At 38.5% G+C, this 14,004-nt stretch overlaps 1 long non-coding RNA gene across 2 annotated transcripts in view; it reads left to right on the top strand.

The window, feature by feature from the left end:
* Positions 1 to 5,545: 5,545 nt before the first annotated feature.
* LOC122989948 overlaps positions 5,546 to 14,004 on the top strand; it is a 70,355-nt gene continuing 61,896 nt past the window's right edge. For both annotated transcript variants that reach the window (XR_006405215.1, XR_006405214.1), the window contains exon 1: positions 5,546 to 5,698. This is a non-coding gene — a long non-coding RNA (uncharacterized LOC122989948). The remainder of the gene's footprint in view (positions 5,699 to 14,004) is intronic.

The following is a 14,004-nucleotide window of genomic DNA, read 5'->3' on the forward strand; positions in this document are numbered from 1 at the left end:
GAGTAAAGTTACCCTAAAGGCAAAAAGAAAGTACAACAAACAGTTGGTCACTGAAGGAAAAAGGGAAGTAATGAAGCACTACATCTGCATCTTTCCCTCTGGAGGACCAGATGTTGTTTTTTCGTCTTTCCTAACAGTGTACTTGCTTTTTAAGTGCAAGCTAAATTGTGAGTTTTGTTGAGGGGAAACATCCAACTAAAGCATAATTGCATCTATAGCTCATCCCTCATTAGATAGCAGAAAACAAAAGGTCAGATCTAACTGACCAAACCATACTGTTTTTATTTTACTGGTCACATCAACCAAGTGAACTGCAAGTAAAAACTTGTCTTTGAATTCAAGGTCTATCATTTATTCTTCTTAAGCTAATGGAAATAAATGTTATACTATCAGTGCAGAATGTAGAGAAACTGTTTATCTCCTCTGTGACTTGTTTTAGCACCGTATACAAAAATGATACTGTTAAGAGGAATTCCAGTAGTTCAGTATTGCACTTGTATAAAACTGGAGGACTTGTGAGGGACATATTGGAAAAGAAATTAGTTTCAGCAAAAGTTGAGATCCCGTGATTTTTAGTCCCTAGTATGGGTTAAGCTGAGAAAACACTGTATCCCACACTTCCCATAATGCAACTCATTGGCGTCTTTTCATTAGACCCAATTATGTCTTTGGAACACCAAAACCGCAACTTATAAAGCATGGTTTCCTTAACACATGTGTAACCCAAGCTGAGATAACCCTAATGACATCATCAGGGTTCTGATTTCAGATTTGACAAAGCTCCTTCAGAGATATGAAGATATTATTGTCATCTAAATACAACTATACAACTCTTTTCACAGGCCTAGTAATAATAATCCCCATAACTAGTAAACTGATTTTGACAAGGACAATAGCTGGAATGCCCCTTTAAATTGTAATTTCAAACTTGAGAATTGTTCACAAGATTGGCACATAATAAAAAAAGATGAGGATAAAAAGGCAAGAATAGAAAATACAGTTAGTTAAATCAATTCTAATATTAATTCAAATTCAATTTTCATGTCAATGTTACATAATGTCTGATGTCACAAATCCCAATTTGTGACATCAGATCTCAAAATGATAATGTACTTACATACTAGGAGTAATATTAAAGACTGTATGTGTATTCCGCTACCTGCTATCACCTCACCAGCTGAACATCTGCAGAAGGTGATACAGATGCTGTATGATAACATAAGTCAATAACTGGTACCTGTTATCAGAAAGCTGCATAAGTACTGACCCTGTAGCTGTAGCTGACTTTGAAAATGGTGGAATTAATCATGCATGCATTGGTCAAGATGGATTTATGTGTCTGCTTTACACAGTCCAGTATCCCCAGGAATCACATCCATGTTGAACAATTTTGAACCTCATGATATACGTCCAATTCCAACGTTCAGTTTCAAATGCAGGAAGTAGTAGTTTGACAGAACGTAAGCACGTGGAGGTCAGGGTGGTGGATGGACATGTTCAATAGCTACATAGTATGCTGTATCAAGCTGACTGGTCATCTGTTTTATGTGTAGATAAAGAGAGGAGCAGCACTAGAAGAACTGAGTAGCATGCTGTTTATGCACAAACGTAATATTTATTGTGTGGCTACATTACCTTCTGCTTTATATTCTCCTGTAGATTCCTTGCCTCTTGGATGATAAATCTCACCTTGTATGACTGTATTTATGCTAATTGGCTACTCTAGACAGAAAGTCTTTCTTTTTGATTGAAGGGCTAGATTTTCTAAGAAAATGAAAGTCTGTAAATCAGGCGCTGAGTAAATCAGCGCCTGATTTACAGACAGCAGCTCATTACATCAGCTGACTGAACCCGGTACTGACCTCCAGGTCACTGAGCTCAGAAAATAAATAATAATGTAGTAATCTTGATAACAAAACATTTACTGAAGTTCAACTCCACATGAGATAAACTGTTAAACAAAATATTTCTCGTAAAATTGTCATATTATAGTGTTTAGCATATATCTAATAATTAATATGTTAGGAAGCAATGAACACATTCACAGGAAACGAGAAGGAGATGGAGGGATATAATGAGGAGATGGAGCTGATATAGATTATAATACAGACGTAAATACATTTAAGTGTACGCTTAAATGTCTTGACAAAAGAATGAAAAGTTTAGTTGCAGCCTAGAGGAATTAAACAGATGGTCAAGTTCATATTCGAGTTTGATGAACACAAGCCAAAACTCCCCGTCCACTATTCATTTGCATTACAGTAATCAGACATTAATTTCTTTAATTAAAATCTCAACTTTTCTTTCTAATAATTGGTTTTCAGATACTGTATAAGCCTGTATTATACTTATACTATTACATTGCTATGTATTTTGCCCTCTACAACCTTCCTTGTGATTCATGTAAATCCCATCTGCGTTACGAGGCAGATCATTTTTCCTGCAAAACTGACTGTTGCAAAAAGAGTGATGTTGGTAAATCCAGCAGAATACTACTAATACTAATCAACCTCTGTTAACATGTCTCCTCATATGTGTGTTATCCTCCCGTGAATGCATATGCATGAGGAGACGCACCTTGTGAGAATCATTTTCGCAAATGATGCAAAAACCTTTGTGAATCTTTGAGTATCTTAACACAAAACTGAATACAAACCCACATGAAACAGGGTTTTTAAGACTTCTGATTGGAATAAATTACTGCTACATATTAAATTGATAACCTATTATGGATTATTAACATTAGATTTTTTTCATAGTTAAAAACAAGTGTCCTTGCTTGTAGGGGCCCTCCTGGAAAAGACATGAATCATTTCGGGGCTTATCCTGTAAACAAGGAATTCATTCAAACAGGAGAAATACTCCACCAAGCCACAAAATCTGGCTTTGGATACAAGGTACATTTGAAGTGTTTTTGTAAAAGTAAAAATTAGATGTGCTCTTACAAGCAGAATTTTAAAAAAACATGTTTTAGGATCCATTGAAAAAGATTCATCTCAAGTGGAGGAGCAAGGCTTTTCCACCTTGGAAATGAGACACCGCTGTGCTCCAACAGAAGGTGCCAACAACCTCTTCATGCTGACACTTAACAAAGCAGTCATGTCAAGTATCAAATCCAGACTCTCTTCAACTTTGAGTATGCAACAAAAGCCTATTAAATGGTGTATCAACTATTTCTCAGTGGCACTTGACACTTGATATTGGACATGATTAATAATGTATCAATCTATTATACATCAATTTTACAACCTGACGTGCAATGCAGCATACTCACTGCTACAACACTTATAATCGAGATTAATTAACAGTCAGTGCATTTAGAATTCACTGCAGCGCACCCAAAGGATTTACAGCGTTAATGAACTCTGAAACAATTGGATTCCTGTGGCATACTCTGTTTTACAGCAGGTAGATCTGCATGTTGTAATTGATTGCATCTACTGTTTTACATCTGTTAACCTTCCACTTGTTACAGGTGACTTTCAAGGACGCCCTGTTGCTCTCTATATCTCAGATATTGATATTCCCATACATTAAAACAGATGAAACAAGTTATTGTTAATCTGAACAACCTCTTTTCTGAGTCTGTCTTTCACCATGCAGTAATAATGCAATAAATAATAAATACAGCTTTGTCCTCCTGTGCCTGCAGTGTTTCAGTGGAGGTGAGAACCTAATTCCAACATAATCTGGGCTGTTGCTCATACTGTGTTCTGTCAGAGACACTTAGGTCAGAGCATATAATACACTTTGTATTTGGTGGAATAGGCTGTGCTCCTGAGGTGCTCCCTGGTGAATCCGGGCTGCAGTGCCAAATTCAGCGGGGAGCTCAATAAACCCCAGGGCTAAACAGTACAGAACCCAACAGGTACATTTCACAGAGATATAGGAGATACAAGATGTACAAGGAAGGAGATGCCATTACCAAGCATAGTAACTGAGAGGAGACTGGATTGGTAGACGAGGATAGAATGAGAAAAGCAGAACCAGCAGCAACAGCAGTGATAGTTGTTCGATTGTGTTGCCACACTGTCTACACTTCAGTCCAGAGTGAAACTGACAACAGACATTCATATTCCCAAAAGTTATAGGCTTATGGCTTTAGTGACACATTGAGTTTTCAGTTAGCACTTCAATTAGCACACAGGTCAGAATTCTCACTTTTACTTACTCAGTTCATGTTAGGATACTGCTAATGTGGTATGGTTACACTATGCTAACTGTAAAAGCTAAAAGTTTTATTGTAACTGTAACTGAGTGTATGTTAACATGCAAATTTAGCATGCTAATGTGCTATTCTGTGCTTAGAGTTAATAACAACCAGCAGTTTTCTCAGTTACATAATGTTGTGATGTACATGAGGTTGTTGGCAGGCGTGAAAATAAATCAGTAGCACTTAGATGCTAAGAGTGAATAAGCTACAATAAGCATAACAGCTAGCGTGACAAAATGCTGTCATCACATGCTAAAGTTTGCATTCTGCTACACCTAGTCCTGATGTAGTACATTTAAGAGAGACAAAGTGCAGTTTATGATTAAAACATAATGAGCTAAGCCAACTCTCGCAATGTGAGGCTGAACCTGTCCTGAACTTGTAAAGAAACCTTTGGCTTCAGGCAACAAAAAGGCTTTTCATGTGGCCCAATATTCAGGATAATGTGTACATTTTAGCACTATTAGCAGTATGAATGTAAGAAAAGCAGTCAGTTTCCCATTCTCCGTCCATCCTCCTGTTTGAGTTTCTGGTGTGTAATGAGCATTATCAGCATGCTGGGGTATAGACTTATAGTCTTGTTTATCTGAATAAAAGAAATATTTTGTATTGATTTTATTGTATTTATTGGGACAATGTGCAGTTTTAAACATAAATGTTAACAGTTGATGCACTAAACCAGAGTTAGCTTTAAAGCTAATTTTCATCTGCAGTCCCTTACAATTAAAACATATAACAGCACAATAACAAACAGTACAAAGCAAAAAACACATAGGACACACTCCACAAAATACAAAGCCACACACAACAGCACATCACATACACCCACAATGTCAACCAGAAATCAACAATGCAAGCATTTCAAACCAAGAGCAAGATTATTTGAGAAGACCATGAGATCAAATCCAGACTGATTGGCCACAGAGCTGAGCAGCCTTCAGCAGATTCTTCAACCTGGTTCTGAATGCACTGATTGAACTGCAGCTCTTTATATCATCAGGTAGGACATTCCACTGAGTTGTGGCTTTCACAGAGAAAGCTGACTGTCCAAATGCAGTTCAATGAAATAGTCTGGTTCAATCTTGTATAGAGGATCTAATAGAATTTACTGGATGAGTATACACAAAGTCACATAGCTTTTCAAAACACATTTGGATGACACACTCACTCACCTGTCTAAGTTGAGTACATAATACATAAGTTTCTGGAAACCATAAAAAACAAACAGTAGGTGTCACCCTTGCAGAAACATGACATAACTAGTGTAAGAAAAAACACACAAGAAGAAGACAGCAACTTGCCCCCCCTCTACACAGGTGACCCATCAAGCAAACATGTTGCAGCTGTGTTTTTAAAGATTGTTCTAGAGCAAAGTACTTACTCCTACCATTTGCTCATTTTTCAGGTTTTGCAGGCTCAGTTTTTTGTGGATTTTGCCAGCTTGAAATGATGGAAATGTTGAAGAACTCACATCAAGGCAAACTGGTGAGTCAGATTTTATTTATTTACTGCTGCTTACGGGTCAGTTGCTCAGATTGGTTTAGGGTTTGGTTTTTTTGTGTGGAGGTTTAAATTTGTTTCTACAGTGCCTGTTCAAAACATGCCTGCTCAGAACAGGCCGATTGCTTAATGTTTCTCAAGAATTGCATATATATGTATCAATTGACAAACATCAATGAAAACAATAAGGAATTAATAATTAAATGGTTTAAATCCAGACAGAAACTTCACCAGTGAGACTAAACTGAGGTTGAACCATAAAAGCAGTTTATGGCTTTCCATTGGTTGATTCTGCCTCTGTTTTTTCCTCCTGTGTGCACTAGTTCTCTCTCAGGCAGTTTAACTGAGGGGGACACGTGCCTTTGTTTTGCTCAGCCACTCAGAGCCCAGAAGCCCCACCCCACTGTGATGTGACCATGTTTATATCAAACAGCCCCCGCTGCACTCAGACATGGTGCTGAGCAGCTCACTGTTCACTTGTCTATTCAAAGTTTATTAATATTAAACATGTTGCATGTCCAAATTGCACCAAACTCAATACAAACATACAGACAGAGATTCCTTGCTTCTTATTTAGATGAACTGCAGTTCCTGTTAAAAACATGTCTGAGACATCCTGCAGTAAGTCTTGAACATACATGCCAAGTTTCACTCACAGTACACAATTCAATAGTGGAGCTTAAGTCTCTTAAACTTTTTCAAGTCATTAACACCACAATATAATTCCACCTTCAGTCACAATGTGGGTTGCAATGGCAGAGTGGAGCTGTCTGTATTTCCTCTTGTTGACTCCACAGGCAGAAGAAGCAGCAGAAAAAACATTGTTTGCTGGGTGTTTTTATATATTTCTCAAGAACCGCTCATCCAAACAACTTCACATTCGATACTGCACTTCACTGGGTCCTCAGCAATACACCTGCCAAGTGTGAAGTCAATCAGATTAACGGTTGTCAAGATACACGAAGGACATACATACATACATACAGAGAGATTTATTCCTTTGTAGTTAGATAGATGTGAGTGAGCTACTGGCTAACTAATACTGTTTTGAGCTGCCCCTTTTATATATTCATAGTCTCTTCAGCGCTTATCCAGGACCTCTCCTGTAAGACATAAAAAATACAACCTGGTAAAACATACATCGTATTGTAGAGGAGAAATAAGTGACTGTGGCAGTCATCTGCCATGTCTGTCTTTCTTGCCTTAAACTGGCAATTTGCATGTCAGATTTTGTCTGGGTGGTTTCTGTGATTGACCATGATTGTGTTCACATCTTGGAGTTTGACAGAGCAACATCATGATGGGACGTACACCTGAACATTATGGCTGTTTGGCTAACTGTCACAAGAGGCACCTAGTTAGCAGGCAGTGCAGGCTGCAGGTGTCTCACTCAATTACATGCACAAGGACACCACCATTACACATTCCAGCCCACTGCATCTGAAGCAGGATTAGTGTGCATCAGCTCAGGGACAGTCAAAGACACGGTCACTGTTGCACCCAGTTGCCACATCTGTGCTTCTTATTAGCCACAGGCTGCGACACTGAGCTCAGCCAGGGCTTTCCCATTCCTTCTGCCTGTGTCTGAAGAATTCACTCAATATGAGAGAGAGAGAGCTCCTGTGGTGGATTTATCATCCTGAGGCAAGCGGTGTTAGTGAGAATTTTATTACATAGTCAGGGCTGTACCTGAGTACCATTCTTAGTCTTGACTATGGCCTTAAGACCACTTTTCTGTGACTTCTGGGTTTGACTTGGCTTTAGTCTGAGTCTTGACTGCGATTGAATGTTGGCTTTTTGCCCACCTTAAAAAAGAATTCTCTAGCTTGTGTGCATGGATTGTATTTGTATAGAAGAAACTAACTTCTAATTACTGATCAGTAAAATTAGTTAAAGCCTTTTCATCATCATCTTTGATCCCTGAAAAATTACATGCTGCACTGTTTTTTTGCCTATTTAGCATCTGGTTTTGTAAAGAATTCATTTTGATTTTGACTCCATATTGTTGAAGCCATACTGACTCAGACTTCACAGTCTGAGGAACTAAAAAAGAAAAGTAAAAGCATTTACCCAGACTACATGGATAAGTTCTAATTTGTCTTCACATATTCCAGGTCTTTAAAGATTCCCTCCAAACATGTTTTACAGCATATAAAAACACTCTGCTCACAGTCAATTCACAACAAACAAAACACAAAAGAAATGTTCAGATCTCACTCATAGTGTAACCGTAAAATGTGGAAAATTGCTTGATCACTCAATTAACACACAAAGAGAGCATCATCAGGTTATGAAATGATATAGAATCTAAAACTACTGTGCAGAATTTGAAACATCTGTTCACTAACCTGCAACGCTATTAAACAACCTTCAGATAGAAACAAAAGTCTAGAGTTCAACTAACCAAGGAACAATCTGTCTTCACGACCATATATGACAGCGCACAAGCATGCTCCGAGTAGCATCACACAATAACATTGCTACCATATTAAATTAAGAACAAACAACACTATCCTCTAAAGGCTTATCAGATTAACACATAGAAATCTGCATAACTATGGGTTGTCTTACCGCCGGCTCAGACAAAAATACAACAGAATAAACTAACTGTTAAACACTCAACTGTCTCATTTTACACGGCAAAGAACTAAGTTTAGAATAGACACATCAAATGATAACCTGTTATTCAATTTTCTCTCACAAGAACATGACGGTTGTGTTCAGAGCAGAAAGAAGCCTGACTAATCCTGAAGTGAAGAGTATCCAGCAGTGTAGAACAGTGAAAATAATCCACATTCCTCCATTGATTGTAATTACATTTAAGCTGCTGTGCATGACATGACGTGACATAACATTCATTTTTTACTGTGCTGACCCTCTATGGAGATTATGTGCTTTACTGATTAAAAAGGCTTCTTGATTAACAACGCAACAATTATGTCAAAGTGCAGTGAAACTGAACTTTCAAATTGATCTTTCTTAGAAGAATGTAACATTTTCTCAGAATAATGTTATTAATTTCAGTAGTTTCATTCAGCGATGGTCTTGTGTCACCCGTTCATTCATCATTCATTAGATTGAAGAAATGCTTTTCATTTCCTAGAATCTCTGGTTCAGTACTAGTACTATTCAGTTCAAGGTTAGCGTTGTGATCGCTGCTGGTGGAATACATTTTTAGAAATATTTTGTAAGCTAATTAAAAAGTTTCCTTTATTCTCTATGCATAAATTCATACAAATACAGATTCACCTCCTTATTTTATGGTAATGAAAACCTAAACTGTGAAATAACTCTGCACTGATCAACTCACCAGGCTGAAAAACTGTTTCAGAATGAACGTGAGATTACAGTCAAGACACTCACTGGTAAATTTCAGCTAATATAATAGAATCTGCAGAGCAAACATTTGATTTCAGGACCATCTTGTGTACACGGTCAAAGCGGTAAAAGTCTGTCTGTGTGTCTGTCGTCTGCAGAGATGTACCAACTGAACAGCCACCAATCGAGGATGGCTGGTTTCCAGCTGATCGGCCATGATCAGTTACCAGCTCCGATCAGTCTCATATGTCTGATATATCTGAACATCACAGCATGTCAGCCACTATGGCTGGTAGGTTGAGCAACTTCACGAGCCACCATTTCCATCCCTGACTGTCATTCATGATCTGGCTTACTCTCACATTATACGTATATTCTATATATTATAATTGTTGGGATCATGCACCATTTTAATGTAGGGCATTGAGATTAAATTTGGCTATCAGAAATAATTAATAATTATATTGGGTAATAAGATTTAATTTAGGCTAGGCCTAGTTGTTACTCGTCTTTTGAGTGAGTGAGGTGCTGCTTTGTTGAGCTGGTGATCTGTGGGTGAGTCAGGCTGAGACGAGCTGTGGCTCTGAGGCTGAATGGTGCAGGCTTTGCTGGGCTGTCAGTGATCCAACCGTGCAGGCCGGAGGGCCCAGGTCGCTCCTTTGTTCAGTACTTACAGAGTTAACGGTGAGTTAACTCTGCTTCATGGTTCCTGTGCTTGTAAAATCCGCCAGCAGACTTATGTAGTAGCCGCTGGCACAGGCAGGCTCTCGCATCTTCTGCTGTAGAGAGAAGAGTTCTGTGTGTGTCTGCTGTGAGAAAGACACGAGAGAGCAGAGAGCTGAGCAGCAGAGCTGCTCCTGCAGCAGCACTGAGGAGGAAATAAAGCAGAGGTGGAGCTCTGGTTTTGACATCATGAGTCACATTGACCAATGATGATAAGGGGAGGGTCCATAGGGTGGAGTTCAGGTCTAGGTGTAAAAACCTGACGACTCTGGGAAAGTTTAAATCAGAGTTCCAGTGGTACCTACATAATAGAGGAGCAGTCCTTGTTACTTTGCTCTGTGGATATGAAATTCAAATCAACCCCTTTCACCTGACAAGAACATTGATATTGGACAATGCCAGCCTCTTTTAAATTCTTGCTGTCTACAATATCTGTGCATGGCACCTGCGATGAATAAGGTCAGGGAAAGATCATGGTTACGGTTAAACACATATCTGCATGTCAGATGTGCTATATGCCCCTCCACCACGCACTTACTCTCTGCCTTGATACAGAAAGCTCACACTGAATGGGCACTGAACACTGATGCAAATTGGGGTAATTTGAGGTAATTCCTTCCTACTTGGCTGATTTAAACATGGCATGTGGACACAACGCCTGTATAATTCTATCCAATCCAGTATAATACAGCCCTGCAGGAAATACTGCCTGTGTGTGTGCATCAGTTCTGGTGTGAGTAGGAGCCCACCTGTTCACACCAGAAGCACATGTATCTGTGCCGTTAACAAGCGATTCTGTTCCTCTTCTCTTTTCTATTCACATGCAGAGCTTATCTTTACTCAATAAAATAAATATTCACTTAAATTACACAGTTTTAATAACCAAATCAGTCCACCTGTAATCAGTGCAAATGGACAGGCCAAGCTAGCGCTAGCTAGCTAACGGGCTAACATGTTAACGCTAGCGGGCTAACGCCCTAATGCTAGCGCCACTATGCTAATAGCAAACTAAAAAAGATTTTAGCATTTAATTCAATAAAAACAAATGACAAAGACATTAGGCACACAAAAGCATAACTTATTCTTGTTACAAATGTACAGGCTGTGCTCAGCATTGGGAAACAAAGCTGCAGGCAAAGTAATAACCTCATCAATTTGACATTTGATTGTCTTAGGCTAGCCTATAGCCACCCATCCCACCTCTCTCTCTCTCGCTCGCTCACTCGCTGTCTGTCTGCTTGTGTGTGTGTGTGTGTGTGCTCGTCTCTCTTGATCTCTGTTTAGACACAACTGAAAAATATGTATATATGAGATTTGACAACTAACACCATCATCAATATTTTTGGATGGGTGCAGAGCAGATGAACTTCTGTCACTCACTGGCACAGGCTGCTTTATTCTGAAAATTGACCGGATGCTCTATGCTGTTCCTATGTCTGACTTCCTGCCTGGCTCCATCTGCTCTGTGCAGCTTTATAGTGTACCTTTTATATATGATTCTACTTGCAGATGTATGTGATCAACAGTACAAAAATGTTAACTTTCTGTGAAATTGTCACATCAAAAAAGCTTTATATATATATGATAATTCCTTTGTCTAAATCTGGTTCTAAGCAATTGTCTGTCACAGTATCAGCAGTTGAGGTTTTTCTTTTACATGTATTACGTTTGATAATGTAACAAATAATAGTGAAACACAGTTCATTGCACTGAGCATTAATTTAATTATTTTATGTGATTTTGCTTACAGTTGCCATGTATTAATATTGGTATTGTAAAATATTTCTTCAGATTTTCAGCATATTGTTCAGCCTTAGCAGTCAATGTCAGATTCAGTGTCTATCTGCTGTATCTTGTATAGATTTTGACAACATTTTGGAACCATCACTCAACATGCTGTGTATGGAAGATATAACAGAAGTGAAAAGAGCAAGCTAAAACAAGCAGGATGAAAGGGAGAGAGAGAGGGCTGGCAAAAAGCTCTAAACCTGTGTAATGAGCATGCTCAGCATGACATCAGCAATGTTTCCTACTAAATCTCACTTTTTTTTCCATCTTTCTCCCATCTTGTCTCTCTTTTCCTCTGTCTCTCACGTCCTCTCCCTCCTATCCACTCCCACGCTCAGCCACCAGCCCACAGGGAAATTATGGGATGTCAGGAGAATGGTAGGGAGGAAGAGGGAGACGTGGAGAAAGGAAACTAATATATGCAGAGGCTCAAAGAAGAAGTCAGCTATCTTCTACAGTAAGACCATGACTTCAATTTTTCTTATGTCTTGTTGCTCCTAACAGACTAAACATGATGTGATATCAACAGAAATGAGAGATGAAGAAACAGATGTAGGTCCTGTTGCTCCCTCCCGATTCACAACTGGTTTTGAGGCTGAAGGGCAAACATCTGGATGTGCTGATGTTTCTCAGTCTCTGTTGTATTTCCAGGCTCCTTGTTGGTACCTTTAGATACTGTAATTTCTAAAAAGAACAGTTCACGACCAGCAAATACTACTACTACTAATAATGATGATTCTTGTATTCACTTTAATACAGTAGTGAATTATTTAAGTTGTCCAGGACTTTGGAAGTATGTCACACTCATTTTCTGCATAGAACATTTTGGGTGACTGTCAGTTTAAGGATTTTCAAAGTTTGGATGGGCATAATTAATACAAAAGTTGAGCAGTGTCGTGACAATTCACCTCTTTCACTTCAATGAAGAAACAAACAACTCCTAAATAAAGTATTGTCACACTTTCTTTAACACTCAGAGCACGGTACACTCACACTCGATACAGACACACAAGCTGCTGCAGAGGAGTGAGCACCTACCAGTGGGGTGAATACTCCTTCATCTCTTTCACATCAACCTCTAGGAGTTGTTTTGATGACTCTATGCATGGTTATACTCATACAGACATGGCAGGATATGCTTCAGCATAAACAGATGTTCTTTGTTTATCTTTTACACAGGAACATACTGTTCAGACACACAAACATGGTTTCTATGACAGTTTTAATCTTTCACAAGTTCATACAAGCATTTATACATATTCATACAATAGTTTCCCTCACAGTAAATATCTTGTTAGAAAAAATCTGGTTCTGGAACAATAAAATCTAAAGGAGCACTGCAGATAGAAACATCCAATCAGAGAGTTTAAAATTCAGTTGTATGTATCCACTAATGGTGGAGATGATAGGTTGAGAAAACCCTCTACAGTTAAATAATTTCATTTCTGGATTCTGGGTCAATTTTGGATCAGTTCTGCAACAATAGTGAGGGATTTATTTGTTCCTATTTGCAGCTAAGAAGTGTTCCAAATTTACTGCAGCTCTAAATTTGTGCCCCTGATCGTCATCACGATAATGACAACTACTGAGACTCCATTACAAACTGACAGAAAAAAAAAACAGAATTTCTCAGAAACAACATAAATAGTATTCATATATTATTTAATACTGACCTAGGAATATGGACGCTACTACTATCTACAATTATTGATCACACTCTCAGGAAATCTGTCTGAATTTTTACAGCTGTAACATTTTAACAGTTTGTAAAGCTTTGTTTTCTACTTTTAACCCTAACCCATACAAACATCATACATAGATCACATTGACCTATCTTATTCGGGCTCTGTTCATAGAGGCATCACAGACATAGACACCCAATTAACCTCATTCTATCACCCACATGTTTAACCCTACACCTCTTCATACACCCATTGGAAAACTCTGGCGCTTAAAGAAGAGAGGGTCAGAAGAAATCTCATTTAGTTTGTCACTGTACAATTACTATACATGCACGTATATACAATCACAGTCACATCTGTATACATGGCTCCAATTACACATACACTGCACCAGCTCCTCCCCTCCACTAAGATTAGACAAAATAGACAGTTATAAGACTGTAAGTTGTGTCCTTAATCAGTCTTGGTAGCTGTAGTATTACAGGTGTCTTCTTAATGTTGAAAACATCCTTAGTTGGGGTTCGACTTTATGCTTTCATCAAATATACTGTGCACTTGCTTTATATTTCTCCATAACACTGTAATCATCATCTTTGCAATCAGCAGCAACACCTCAAGTAAATATGTCTGATTTGTCTTAAATGCTCTCATTCTAGTTTTCCATTCAAACTCCCTCCAGGTAGGACTGCTTGTTTACTTTCTGTCTCGTTTCCATGGTGTTTCCTGTTACGTTATCTTGAGGCCATCTGTAGAAGTGGGCCATCAGGTTCTTTTTTTAAT

This window comes from Thunnus albacares, chromosome 10, assembly GCF_914725855.1.
Source record: "Thunnus albacares chromosome 10, fThuAlb1.1, whole genome shotgun sequence".
NCBI classification, from domain to species: domain Eukaryota; kingdom Metazoa; phylum Chordata; class Actinopteri; order Scombriformes; family Scombridae; genus Thunnus; species Thunnus albacares.